Consider the following 14,460-nt stretch of genomic DNA (forward strand, 5'->3'; position numbering starts at 1 on the left):
CAACCAGTAATCAAAATGAAAGTAAAATCATTGTGTGGTTATTTGGAAGTGTAATTTCCGTTTTGAAAGGAATATCATAAAACACTTGACAATCATCGTGTCAAATAACCATTACATTCCGTGACCCACATGAAAAAAATCCCTAAGATTAGAAACAAGAAACATATTTTCAGATACTTTGATAGAGAAATATGCATTGCTTTTGAGTGACTCAATTTCTAAATGAACAGTTAATTGAATAACCCCGAAGTCCATAAGGTTTAGTGGAAACAAATGGGCAAAGTTTCTTCTTCATTTTTTGTTTTGTTTTTGGAAAAAGGGAGGGGGAGATAGGGAGGGAATTTTTTTTTATTCTTTCATAACATTCCACAGTTATGTAGCAAAACACGAAGTCGACAATATTTCAGTCGGTGGGAGCGAGCGTGGAATTCCCATATTTTAGGGTTAAGAGATCGAACTGGAGATTGAGGTTCCTCGGCGGCCAGTCAAGGGTCTGCTTGTAGCGGTGTTGCAATCGCCTGTCGAAATTACATTTCCGTTAGCACGAGAAACACCTCGTGATTTCATTTGTTTCTCCTTCGAATGAAGGATATCTCTCCTTACCCTACTAATCATCCACGAATCGCCACGTAAGGTTATGACCCCATGGGTTATTTGTGACAAGAAGTCGTTATTGCACGAGCAAAATTGGGTGATAATTTGTCCTTTCTCAATTCCTGCTCGTTGAATTGCAAATGAGGGCGCAAATTGCCACCTCTGCATTTCCAGCTATTACCGCCAGCTTGGTCCATGTGATTAGGGACCTTCCCGCCGCCCGTTAAAATCCACGAAGTGTAGAACGAGGCGTTGAATGCCACGGCGGTCGCTGAGCGACGTGCGAAACTGTGAACCGTCCCTCACTAGCAGTCCTGGGGCACGTTTGCAGAATAGCTTGTCGCCTGCAGCTGTGGTAGCCTGACCCTACTCCTGATAAAGTAGTCTTGGTTAATATATTAACCACTTTTCTATAAATACTACGTTCGCTCACAGCACTCCTAGGATGAAGGATAAATTTAGGTTTTATCCAATTTTCTAATTTAGGACCCCGATTTATAAAGAAACAACGGCCAACACAAATATCTGGAACAGTCGTTATTGTGGCTCTTTAGTGTAGAGAATAGAGTGAAGGTGGCAATATAACCAGCTCTGACAATTACAAGTAACCTCAAGATTACAGGTTTTGCTAACTGCATTCTACAACTGGTATCACTCCTTTGAAGTGACTTATTTTGTTTCCTATGACTCACTCGTTCATAAATATCATTATTCGTCGTTACTTTCCAGTTCAGCTTGCTTACAAATGCACAAAAATTAATTTTATTATCAAAATGTGGTGAGTCATAATTGGGCCTTGAATAAGGCCCCAAAAAAAAAAAAAAGGTCCTTGACTCATAACCGGTCCTTGAATAAGGAGGAAAAGGGTTTTTATCGAGAAATAAGCATAGAATTCATCTTACTGCCTGAAACAAATGTTCCAGTTTTCGGCTGATTATGTTACATTACTCATTGCTTTACATCGCGAGTTGCTTTGGTATTGTACTGTACTATGAATATCATCCTCTAGATCAACGGATGAATCCAGATGACCAATGGTCAGTAATGCATGTCGATGGTGAGTTTTGAATCGGACGTATGGTCATGTATCTCAAAATTTATGTAAATCTAGATATAGATGGGACTACGTGCAAAAACTCTAGTTGCATAACCCTGAAAAATTTAATATATGCTTACTTTATTGATATTACGGTTTTCCCCTCTTTTTTAAATGACGTATGTCAACAGTAAAATGTTTTGTAAGAAATCGAAACGTAAGTCAGTGAGTTCAGTAAAATATAAAATAAATAAATAAATAAACCCTGAAAAATTTAATATATGCTTACTTTATTGATATTACGGTTTTCCCCTCTTTTTTAAATGACGTATTTAAAAAAGAAATCTGTAAACATAAGGAAAAACATGTTTTTCCTTATGTTTACAGATTGAAAAACATGTTAACGAGAAGCAATAAAATCTTCCAGCAAATTTGATTCATATATTTCTCTCAATAATCAAGAATGCAAAAAAAAAAAAAAAAAAAAAATCCAATTGAAGCTTCATATTTATTAAGTTACTGAACTGTGAAAGATGTGAAAACATATCTAGAGATCATTCGGGCTAAATGTTTTTCCAGTAGAAAAATAATCATACCGATTGATAAATGTCAGTGTCTCATTATTGCTGCAGCCAATGCTGTCAAATACATGTACACAGAGTAGACAAAAATCATAGTACACCTACCTACTAACGGATAGGCTCACCTTCCGCCCGGATAAGGGCAGTCACACTGCGAGGCGTTGAGTCCATTAGTTCACAAAGCGTTCGGCAGGCATTTCCATCCATGCTTGCTGCACCGCTCTCCATAATTCCGTTGCATTCCTTGGGGGGGGGGGGATCGAAAGCTCGAACAAACCTTTCCACAGGTTTCATGTCTGGCGAAAGGGGAGGCCATTCCATGATGGTAAAATCTGAGGAATGTTCTCCGAACCATGTTCTAGTCACCACGGCTCGGTGGGGAGGCTCATTGCCCTGTTGGTGCACGATGATCATGAAGGGACGCAGATGGTCTGCAAGGATGAAAGTGTAACCTGGACCGTTCAGATATGCGTCTAGACGTACTAGAGGTCCCAACGTGTGCCAGTTGAACACGCCCCAGACCATTACCGACTGTCCTGAACAGTTCCTTGTTGACATGACTGGTGCATAGCTTTGTGCAGTTTCTGCCAGATACGTGCCCTCCCGTCCGCTCGAAATAACTGGAAACGGGACTCATCAGACTTGGAGACCCGTCTCCAATCATCCAAGGTCCAGTGCCGATGTTCTTTCGCCCAGTTGAGGTGTAGAATCCTGTGTCGTGGTGTTAGCAATGGGACTCTGGTGGGTCGGCGGCTCCCATTTTAATTACATAAAATAACTGCCGGGGGTCGAAGCGTTACATCTCTCAAAATACATTTTGGTAAGGATTCAAGTTTTAGCATGTTCCTATATTAGACATGCGCCCGAGATATCCTACGTTAGATTTGCGTAATTGAATAGTTCAAGTTTGTCCCTCCAGGCTGAGGATAACTATTATCACTAAAATGACTGAAGTCTTTATTTTTCGGGATGGTAACAAATATTTAAAATTTCAACTTTTTCCAACTTTTCTCAAAAAAAAAAAAAAAAAAATTCTCAAAATACTTTGAGAGATAGAAATTTTCAAACCAAGGAAGTTATTTTATCATTAACCTGCATAAGGAAAAATGTCAGGTGTATAACGCGCTGAAGATTTGAATAAGATGAATGAGGAAAGTCTGTTCTTCCTCTTTGGTAAGATAAGAACCAGAGCGAACCACGAGTTCCTTTAAGGCTCGAAAATTTGTGACATTGATATGTTAATTTATTAGCAGAATTTTAGTATTCTAATTCATAAATATACAATGCCAAAAAAAATTTCGGGCACAGCGTTCAGGCCGTGGGATACTCTTCTAAAGGCCTTTTCTCACTGAAATACTGTTTGCATATCTTCAAATCCACATTTACTTCTTTAGTGATACGTCTAAAGGGAATTCCAGCTCGTTCAATCCTACTCCAAATGAACAGCACCATTTATACAGCTTGATTTTTCATCTAAGTGACGATGATATCGCCTTTTGGCGATACTTTCTTCTCAAGCACCTGCTCTTAACTCTGTTTTCCCCTATCCATGTCCTTCTTCAGGCCCCATAGCCTACTAAAGGTTTTACATCTCTATTTTCTGTCCATGGGCACTCCCAACTTACTGTTTCGTCACTGTGAGCTAGCTTCATTCATGTTGCGACAGAAATGAGGCGGTCCAGTGAGTGCCCTTTCAGCCTTTCCCACTCCGGCTTTGCGAGACGGGGATGGCTTCTTGATACCATCCTCGGGGACGGGAATAGTATCTTCTACTGTCCTGGCCCAGCTCCCCGTGCCCATGGACGGATGCTGGGAGGCTCCTTCCTTGGCGATCGTGCCTCCCAATAACTAAGTGGCCACATGAAACAACACCAACATATAAATTACGATACCCGACAAATTTTATGACAAATCCTTTATTTTATGAATATATCAAATATAATTTTAATAATAAAGATCTTTGGTGTAATACAGGGCAGAGTGTTCAAAAGCTTGAACTTTAACCCAAAGCATAAATGGTGCTCGCTTTTTAAAGCCCATTTCTGTTTTAACTGAAAACTGCAACCATATTAGCATTCCCGTACTATGATTTGAAACACCATTGAGCAATGATAAGGTGCTTCGTCGCTGTCTTAGGACTTAGGTGATGGAACCATCAAAACTGCTGTTAAGATGCAAAACAGCTGCTCGATTACATAGAACTTCAGCACTGCAAACTCAGGATTCATTTCCACGTTAATGATTCTTTCGTTCTTGCGGTATCCCATTATTTTGAAACACCACTTACAGGCTAAACTTTAGGTTTTAGTTTAAACCCAAAAAAAAAAAAATTTCTGGTGTTTATGTACAAAATGCTAAGAAAATATGACGGACAGCTGGTTTATCTGAGTATCGAAGGAATGATATTCGAGATAAGTATCTAAGAAATTAATTAGTTAACAAGGAACTTGATACTTAAGTTATTAACAAATCTATTTGATCTCTATCATATGTTCTATTAGGACAATAAAGATATCAAATAAACAATCATTTATAGCTAAAAACGAAATGTGGGGTAACATACAGCTTTTGCATATTGACATTTCCTTTGACAACATAATCATGATGAACTTAATGAATCTGAACCAGTGGTTGTTTCAAAAAGTGCGCAAAAATCAGAAGACAACAGTCAGGATTTCTTCTGCATATCTGACATCTGCGTGATGACCTGATTGAAATATTTAAGGTAAAAGGGTTAGTGGAATATCTTTCTTCGGAAATAAACGCAGGCCGACATAAATTTAAATTAAGAAAGGCTAATTTGCAGAAGTTTGAGCTTCTGCAGACTGCTCAGGACCAAGATATCGACGAGGAATATTACAACTTTCTGAAAGTGATAAAGCCCAAGAAACCTATAGGGAAACAGAAATCCAAAGAAGAAAAAATTAGTCAAGAAACACTTGTCATGATGAACCAAAGACGACAAATGAAGAGCAAGAAAAACACTGACAGGGAGAAAATTGAGTATACTGAGTTATGCAAAGCCATTAGAAAGAGACTCAGAGAGGACATAAGAAGATTTAACACAAGAAAAGTAGAACAAGCATTAAGGGAAAACAAAGGATTTAAATCAGCAGCCATGAGCAGTAATACAGAAAGACAAATGATACTGAAACTGAAGAATAGCGATGGTGTACTTATAAACAGCAGAGAAGGCATAATTCAAATAGCAGAAGACTACTATAGAGAATTATACAAGGAGCGAGGGAATGATACCAGCAGTGGGGCAGATGGATTGCAAAGAAGCAACACATACGACATACCCAATATTCTTCCTGATGAGGTAGAACATGCATTGAAGAAAATGAAGAATCGGAAAGCCCCGGGGGAAGATGAAGTTACTGTAGAGTTGCTAAAATTGGGAGGAAGAGACATAACACAAAAACTGGCAAGGCTCTTCACAAAGTGCATTAGAAAAGGTGTGATGCCTAAAGAATGGAATAATGCAATCATAGTTTTGCTGCATAAGAAAGGAGATAAAAATCAGAAATTGGAAATTATAGACCAATTAGCTTGTTATCCCATATCTACAAGTTGTTCACAAGGGTCATTACTAACAGATTAGAAAGAATACTTGATGAGAATCAACCGAAAGAGCAAGCTGGCTTTAGGACAGGATTCTCAACTATGGATCACCTTCACGTAATATCACAGCTAATGGAGAAAGCAAATGAATATAAAACACCATTATGCCTGGCATTTGTGGATTATGAAAAGGCGTTTGACTCCATACAGCATAAGGCAATGTTTCGGGCACTGGAAAGACAAGGCATAGATACTCCATATATTATGATTTTGAAGAAAATATATGAGAATGCTACATCCTTTATTAGACTAGACAAAGACAGTAGCAAATTTAAAATCGAGAAAGGAGTTCGACAAGGAGACACAATATCTCCGAAGCTGTTTACTGCTGCCCTTGAGGAAGCTTTCAGAAGATTAGACTGGTCGCAGAAAGGAGTCAATGTGAACGGAGAGTATCTAAACCATTTACGATTTGCAGATGACATTGTGGTCATAAGCCACGATCCCAAAGAATTAGAGGAAAATCTTAATCAGTTATGCACAGTTAGTAAGGATTTTGGACTAAAGATGAATATGGCTAAAACAAAAGTAATGATGAACAAGTATGCCACGGAAAGGGAAATAATGATTGAAGGAGCAGTAATTGAAAACTTGGAGTCATATACTTATCTGGGACAAGTTATTAGCTGTAATAATGATAAATGGCTGGAAGTCAAGAGAAGAATAAATTTTGGATGGATAGCATTCAGGAAATATAGTCACATACTGAAGAGCAATATCCCAGTTTGTCTGAAACGTAAAATAATGAATCAATGTATACTCCCCACCATGACTTATGGAAGTGAAACTTGGGCACTCACCAAAAGAATGGAAGAGAAGCTAAGAACTACACAGCGAAGAATGGAACGAATTATATTGGGAATCAGACTGTTAGATAAGAAGAGAAACACATGGATTAGGCAGCAAACTCAAGTAAAGGACATTCTTATCAAAACTAAAGAACTAAAATGGTCTTGGGCAGGACACATAGCTCGAAGACATGATGACAGATGGACTAAGAAAATAACAGAATGGTACCCAAGAGGGGCTAGAAGAAAACCTGGAAGACAAAGGCGGAGATGGATAGATGAAATTCATGAGTTTGCGGGTAGTAAATGGATGGCCAGTGCTCAAAACAGAAGGAACTGGAAAGTTGCTGGAGAGGCCTTCATCCTGCAGTGGATTGAAAATGGCTGATGATGATGATGATGATGATGAATTTGCAGAATAGATGCAAGGAAATTTGTCTTTGGCCAAAGAGAAATTGGCTATCAGAATGCACGAACTCCGTCTAACCTTGCGGAAACTTAAATTTAACGAATTTCACAAATACTTAGATGACGCAGATAAAAGAAAAGAGTAAAGGTAGCTCATTGTAATTATTATTATTATTTACATTTTTTGTTACTTTAACTACACAAGCATCCGAAGAATAGTTTTAAAAGGCCCAAAAAAAAAAAAATTTTGAAAATCCGTACATTAGGAGTCAAGTTGTTATATGCGGACGGACCGACAGACAGACAGACAGACGACATGGTGAGGACAATGGATACATTATGCAAATATCTCGAAAAAAAAAAGCAAAAAAAAAAAAAATTGCGTATATACAGGGTCATTCACTATCAGTGCGACAAACTTGCAGGAGGTGTAGGGGGCACAAAGACGAATCGGAATTACATAGCATTGCAGGGTCCGAAATGCCTTCGTCATGCGGTAGAGGACGTTGAACGGGAGGTCGCGTGAACAGCGATCCGCTGGAAATCAGCATTTGCGAACCGTTTCTGTTGAAGAAACCAAGTAGCAAAAGTCCTCCGGAGTGGATAATCCGCAAGCTCCAATGATTGGACGCGTTGCAGATGGTATGAACTCATTTGGTTTGTTGACAGTATCCTCCATACAGTGGATTGGGAAATACCCAATCGTTGGCCTATCGCTCGAGTACTCGTACTCGGATTGCCTTCTGCAAGACGTAGGACATTCTCCTCATTATCTGGCGTCCTCGTCGTTCGCTCTCGATTCATGGTACCTCCCGTGAAACAACCAGTCTCACGCAGCCTTCTGTGCACACGTGCGAAAATCGTATGATGAGGAGCACGCCTTTGCGGGAAACGTTCCTGGTACAAGCGCAGAGCGGCGCGCCCGTTACAGTCCGCAGCTCCATACGCGAGGTGCATGTGGGCCAGATCAACGTTTGAATACTCGTCCATCCTACTGCCTCGGGAACCGGTTCGCAAGTGCTGACTTCCATCGGGATCACTGTTCACGCGACCTCCCGTTCAACGTCCTCTACCGCATGACGAAGGCATTTCGGACCCTGCAATGCTATGTGATTCCGATTCGTCTTTGTGCCCCCTACACCTCCTGCAAGTTTGTCGCACTGGTAGTGAATCACCCTGTATTTATGCATCTTAGCGTAATACTTATTAAAATTTCATTAAAAATCCAATAAATATAACCTGCATTCCTCTCTAAATTCGTGGGTTCTGAGCAATATCTAACTTCGAATTTGGATTCAGCTCATTAAAATCCACGAGAGGTTCGAAGTAAAAAAATCAAAAGCTTAAAATTGGTTGTCCAGTGCTATTACTTCTCTTTTCTTTTTTTTTTAATTTCTCAGTGCTGTCTTTCGTCGTTCAATAGCTAATCTATTCTCTCAGCATAAAGAAAAAGTTTTGATTTGCATTCTATAATTATACAGTTTTTAGTTTATTATCCTTTTCCTGTATCGAGAGTTAATAGTTTTGGAATGACTATAAGGCGTTTTGGTATTAGAATCAGTTAAATTTGTTTCGTTATATTGTTGGATACAATAAAGTTGGTTTGGGTTCGAATCTCGTCAGAAAAGGGCGGGATTCTTAAAGATCTCTTCATCTGGGACTGCAGTTATCCAATCTTATACGGAAAGTGTAAAATTTCCTCCAGTGAGTTATTACTGTTTTTCAGGCTGCACAATATGCAAATTCGCCGGTGAGTGGAGAGCAAACTGATACACTGGCTCAATAAGATCAAAGACGTTGATGCACTCAAAACAAAAACAGTATGTTGTGCGGGTGTTGTAAAAGTCCAAAAACAAGTATAAAAAGTCTATTATATAAATTTTAAAATGTTAAAAACAATTACTGAACTAAAGGATCAAAAAATGCATTTCATACTACGTGTGTTGATTTAATGCAAGTTTATTATTGGCGAGTTACATGGTAATTTAGTATGTCCCAAGGAGACCGAAGAAACACATGCAGGAAACATGCCAGGAATAACTGCATTAAAATTATATTACTAAATCATGATTAAAACTTACAAATTTTAGATAACTGAATGATTGTAGTAATTAGATCTAAACCTCCCAAGGACTTCCTAATTCATTTCACAAATATACGTGGTCTCAATTCTAATCTCAACGATGTCCATTTCCACTTGCAGTCTGCCAAACCACATGTACTTTTTCTGACAGAATCTCAGTTATCGGTTGATTCAACTACTGCTCATCTCAGATGCCCAAATTATTTGCTGTATGATTCCTTTCGCCTCAAAGGTGGTACTTGTGCATATGTCCGTTCTGATATTCCCTGTCAGAGACTTGGCAATTTGGAATCTCCTCTCTTTGATCTTCTCTGGCTTAAAATCTCTCTACCTCATTGTGTCAAATTCATCTGTTGTCTCTACCGTTCTCCCAACTCCACTAATCACTTGGAGCTCTTTGACTTCCTCTCGTTGCAACTTGACTTTCTCCAGTCCAACTTTCCTAACAGTGAGGTAATTTTCCTTGGTGATTTTAATGTTCACAACTCCAGCTGGCTTCCGTTTTCTAGTCATACCGACCCAGCAGGTCGAGATGCTGAGGCTTTTGCAATTACTAATGACCTAGCACAGATTGTTCATTTACCTACAAGAATACCGGACAATCTGAATCATACAGCCAATACGCTTGATCTTTTTCTCACAAACAACCCTTCTAAGTACACGGTCGAAGTGAGAGGTCCTTTAGGCACTTCAGATCACAACTTGGTGATTGTCTCTTCTCCAATGGAACCTTTATCTCATGGCTATTCCCAACCTCGTGTTGTTTGGCATTACAAGAATGCAAAATGGGATGACCTGCGAGACTTCTTTTCTTCTTTTCCTTGGTCGGATTACTGTTTCAAAACTTCTGATGTCAACATTTGCTCAGATCGTGTCAGTGAAATTATTCTTGCAGGAATGGAATCCTTTATCCCACACTCCACTTTAAAATCTCGTCCTTTATTTAAACCTTGGTTTTCCAATAAATGTGCTAAGGCTGTTCAAGAGAAGAATGTTGCATATCGTAATTGGCTTGTTTCTAATTCTTCAGTTTCATTTTCTGCCTACACCAAAGATCGCAACAATTGTAAAGCAGTTATTAATCAGTCCAAACTAGAGTTTGAACAGGCTAAGCGTAGAAAACTTGCTTCTTGCCCTAATGGTAGCCGAGCATTCTGGTCTCTTGCCAAAGCTATTGGCCGCAACTTTTGCCCATCTCTGCTTCCACCTCTGTCCAAACCAGATGGTTCTGTTGTCACTTCAGCCAAGGATAAAGCTGACCTGCTAGCATCCCATTTTTCTTCCAGCTCATGTATTAATGAACTTGGTAAAACACCTCCCACCATTCCCAACACGGTCCATTCAATGCCTCCTGTGGTCTTCCGTCAAAAGGATATCAGATGTATTTTGATGAATCTTGATGCTAAGAAAGCTCCAGGTCCTGCTGGTATTTCTCCACTTGTTCTCAAAATCTGTGCTCCTGAACTTACTCCTATTCTTTGCCGCCTTTTTTCACTTTCTTATTTCAAAGGTGTTTTTCCTTCTGCTTGGAAATTTGCTCATATCCAGCCAGTTCCTAAAAAGGGTGACAAATCCCTCCCATCCAATTATCGTCCCATTGCAATTACTTCTACTCTTTCTGAAGTAATGGAGAAATCAATTAACCGCCAACTCTTAAACTACCTAGAAACCTTCCGTCTGATCAACGATCACCAGTATGGATTCCATCAGTGTCGATCCACTGGTGATATCCTGGCTTACGTTACCCATTTATGGACTACTTCAATGGACAGGTTCGGTGAAACACAAGTAGTTGCTCTTGACATCTCAAAGGCTTTTGATCGTGTTTGGCATAAAGGTCTTCTAAACAAGCTTCCATCTTATGGTTTGCCAACTGTTTTTAGTAATTGGTTATCCAGTTTTCTCTCTGATCGCTCACTGAGGGTGATGGTAGATGGCTCTCTGTCTTCTAACTTCTCCACTAATGCCGGCGTCCCCCAAGGTTCAGTTCTTTCCCCCACTCTTTTCCTCTTGTATATCAATGACCTTCTTCCATTGACTGGAAATCCTATCCATAGTTTTGCCGATGATAGCACATTGCATTCAACTTTCCGTTTTGAGAAATCTTGTCCTGCTCAATCAGCTTCAACTTCTCGAAAATCTGCTACCAATTCCTTGAATGCCGATCTTCAGGTAATTCTCCAGTGGGGCAAAGACAACTTAGTTGATTTCAACCCTTCTAAAACTCAGTCTTGTCTTATATCTCGCAAAAAAAAAGGATTCTTCTGCTCCTATGCTTATCTTTAGTGACACTCCAATTTCTAGGCAAAAGGATATATCTCTTTTGGGGATTACCCTGACTTCTAATCTCTCTTGGCACAAGCACATTACAAATATTGCTTCCTCTGCATCTAAAAAACTTGGTTTTCTCTTTCGCTCTCGGCGTTACTTTTCTTCCAAACAGCTGCTCACTCTGTATAAATCGCAAATCCGCCCTGCCATGGAATATTGTTCCTACATTTGGGGTGGTGCCCCCAAAACCTCTCTCAGGCTTCTTGATTCCATTCAGAAGAGGGCAGTTAGGTTAATTAATGACTCATCTCTAACAGAGTCTCTCCACTCGCTTTCTCATAGACGCACTGTTTCTGCTGCATGCCTCTTTTACAGATACTTCCATGGGCACTGTTCTTCTGAATTGGCTTCTATAATTCCCGCTCTCTCTTTCAAAACAGTCCGAACACGTGCCGCCACCAGCCAACATCCATTTACTGTCCAACTTCAAAACCACAGAACCAACTTTTCGTTTTCCTCATTTATTCATTCAACTGCCGTTTTCTGGAACAACCTTCCTTCATACGTATTTCCTGAAAATTACAATCTACAGAAGTTCAAGTCCAATGTCAACAAATATCTTCTTTTGTCTTCTCAACCTCCAACCCAAGCACGGTACTAAGTACTATAGGTTCTAATACCTCTCTTGTTTGGGGTTCACATAAAAAAAAAAAAAATTAACTGTAACTTTGTTTTTCTGTCCATTTGCAGAGCCAAGTATAGTCTGATGATGGGTTCCGACAGGTTCCCGAAACGTTACCTAATTGTATAATTCATGTAGTCAATAAGGCCAAATTGGCGCACTATGGCCATAGATGCTGATGCGCCAAATAAATCCCCAATCAAACAACCAATCAATAAGGCTAAATAAACTTCGTTTTAAAAACCCAAATGGTATAAGTGTGGCCATTTAAAGAGAAAAATTTAATGCAAAATCACCACGTAACGTAATTTCCTAATTATATAACATAATTAGCAACATAAGTGTAATCGCCGATAATCAAATTGCGTTAATCAACATGTGGTGTGAAATGCGTTTGTATTTAATGCGTTTAGTATTAAAAAATGTGATTTTAGGACCCTAGAAGCCTCTTGTGATAGGTTTGGGTGGTATGGGATAAAGGCGCTCGCAGTCGAGTCATTACCTTGGATGTTCCTGTTAGTCGCTACATGGTCATGTGTCTGTAGGTTACACCTGTCAAAGGTACTGGTGGGATAGCCACACCTCGCAAGATCCGCCTTGACTTTAGCAATCTCGGTGCGCCTCTCATCTACAGAACTAGAGTGGGTCCAGACACCGGTTAACAAGGTCCGTGCAGTGCCAAGAAGATGGCTGCGCGCGTGTGCTGACCGAAAGTTGGTAAATTGGCCAGCACACATTGGTTTACGGTACACAGTTGTCTTCAAGCGCGTGCCTTTGCGTCGGACAAGGATGTCTAAGTATGCTAGGGTATTGTTCGATTCTAGTTCGATGCTGAATTTTATAAAAGGCGACAGAGAACTGAAGTGGTCTAAGAGCCGGTCACCCGAATCGTTTCCATTAACGTTGAGATCAACCTGCCGGACCTTGTGGCATGATGCTTTGTCTTGTTGATAAACGCCGGAGTTTCTGCATACTGTTATCATGAAGGGGAGTACTTGTTTGGCGATGATAGAAAGGTAGGCATTCCTATCGAGATATGCCCATCAGCATGATACAGTTGGAAACGGGATTCACCAGAGCAGGCGATAGATTTTCACATGTTGGTGGTCCAGTGCTGGTGGTGATGCCCATGCAAAGTGCAGTTTCTTATGTCTCTCAGTGAACATAGGTACCCGTCAAGGCTATCAACTGCCATAGCCTACACGAGCTAATGTCCGGCGCATAGTCCATGTGAGCTTGGTCTTGCTGTTTCTGCGTTGTACTGGGTGGTTAGATAAGCCACTGTGCTGCGTCGCTGCTGTGTCACGAGACGAGACGCAATTATTTTTGTACTACTTTTTCTTACCGATACTACGCTCTTTCTCCCCGTTTCCTTTTCTCTCCCCGTACTCCTCCTTGTTTGATTTATTTTATTTTATTTATTTATTTTTTTGCTGGTCTTGTTGGACTCCACCTCGTTTTGCTGGTATCCACACAACACTCACCACGGGCATCCACAACAAGTAACTATCCCACATGTGACTTCTGGGTAGTTGTTCTACCGCTATTGAGCCAGTCATGGTAGACTCGTGGCACCACAGAACGGGAGTACTTAACCATGTTGACTGTTGTCGAGATACTGCCACTTGTAGACATGTATAGTGTCTTATGTAGGGCCGCACCTGAACGTCAGTTCAACTCCGCCTTGGTACACTGTGGTGAATACAGAACTCTGTACAGTAAACGGCCAGAAATGTGTGTAATGTCACGTTTGTTCAATGTGTGTGTGTGAGTGCGTGTGCTGTTTAGTTGTATCTGGCCATTTTGTTACCACCGTGATTTGCACGTCTTGTCCACACAATAATTCCACGTTGTAAGGACCTTGACGTTGGCCTATTCTTCCTTTCAGATACTCAAAAAGTGGTCGCCACGTGTGCAAACTATAATGTTATATCAGCTGTTTCCGACTTCGAGCCTTCACCAATGTCACAGGCTAATACATTCCTACACAACAGGATTGATTGATTGTTGTAGGGTTTTAGGCGCATCAGCAGCTTAGGCATTGCGCTGGATGTAATAAGTCTGTTAATTGCACGTGTTCTGTGGGCGATTTTCTGTTTTGCTGGATGAAAATCCCGAGTTTCCGCGAGAAACCTATGCTGATACCCCCGCCTGAGACCGACTAGCTCAGCTACGTTGTGTAAAAGACCCATAAAAATTCTTCGCGTCTTTGACGGGATTCGAACTAAGGTGCTTTCCACCCAGTGTGGGGGGGGGGAAGGTGATTATACCAACTGTGCTGCCTAAGAGGGCCACAACAGGATATTGCTAATGCAAAACCAACTCAGTGTATGCGCTTACTTTATGTAACCAAAATATCGAACTACGTAGCTCAGGTGGATCGATATAAACCA

This window comes from Mastigoproctus giganteus, chromosome 9 (assembly GCF_048544385.1).
Source record: "Mastigoproctus giganteus isolate SK-2022 chromosome 9, ASM4854438v1, whole genome shotgun sequence".
Lineage (NCBI taxonomy): Eukaryota > Metazoa > Arthropoda > Arachnida > Uropygi > Thelyphonidae > Mastigoproctus > Mastigoproctus giganteus.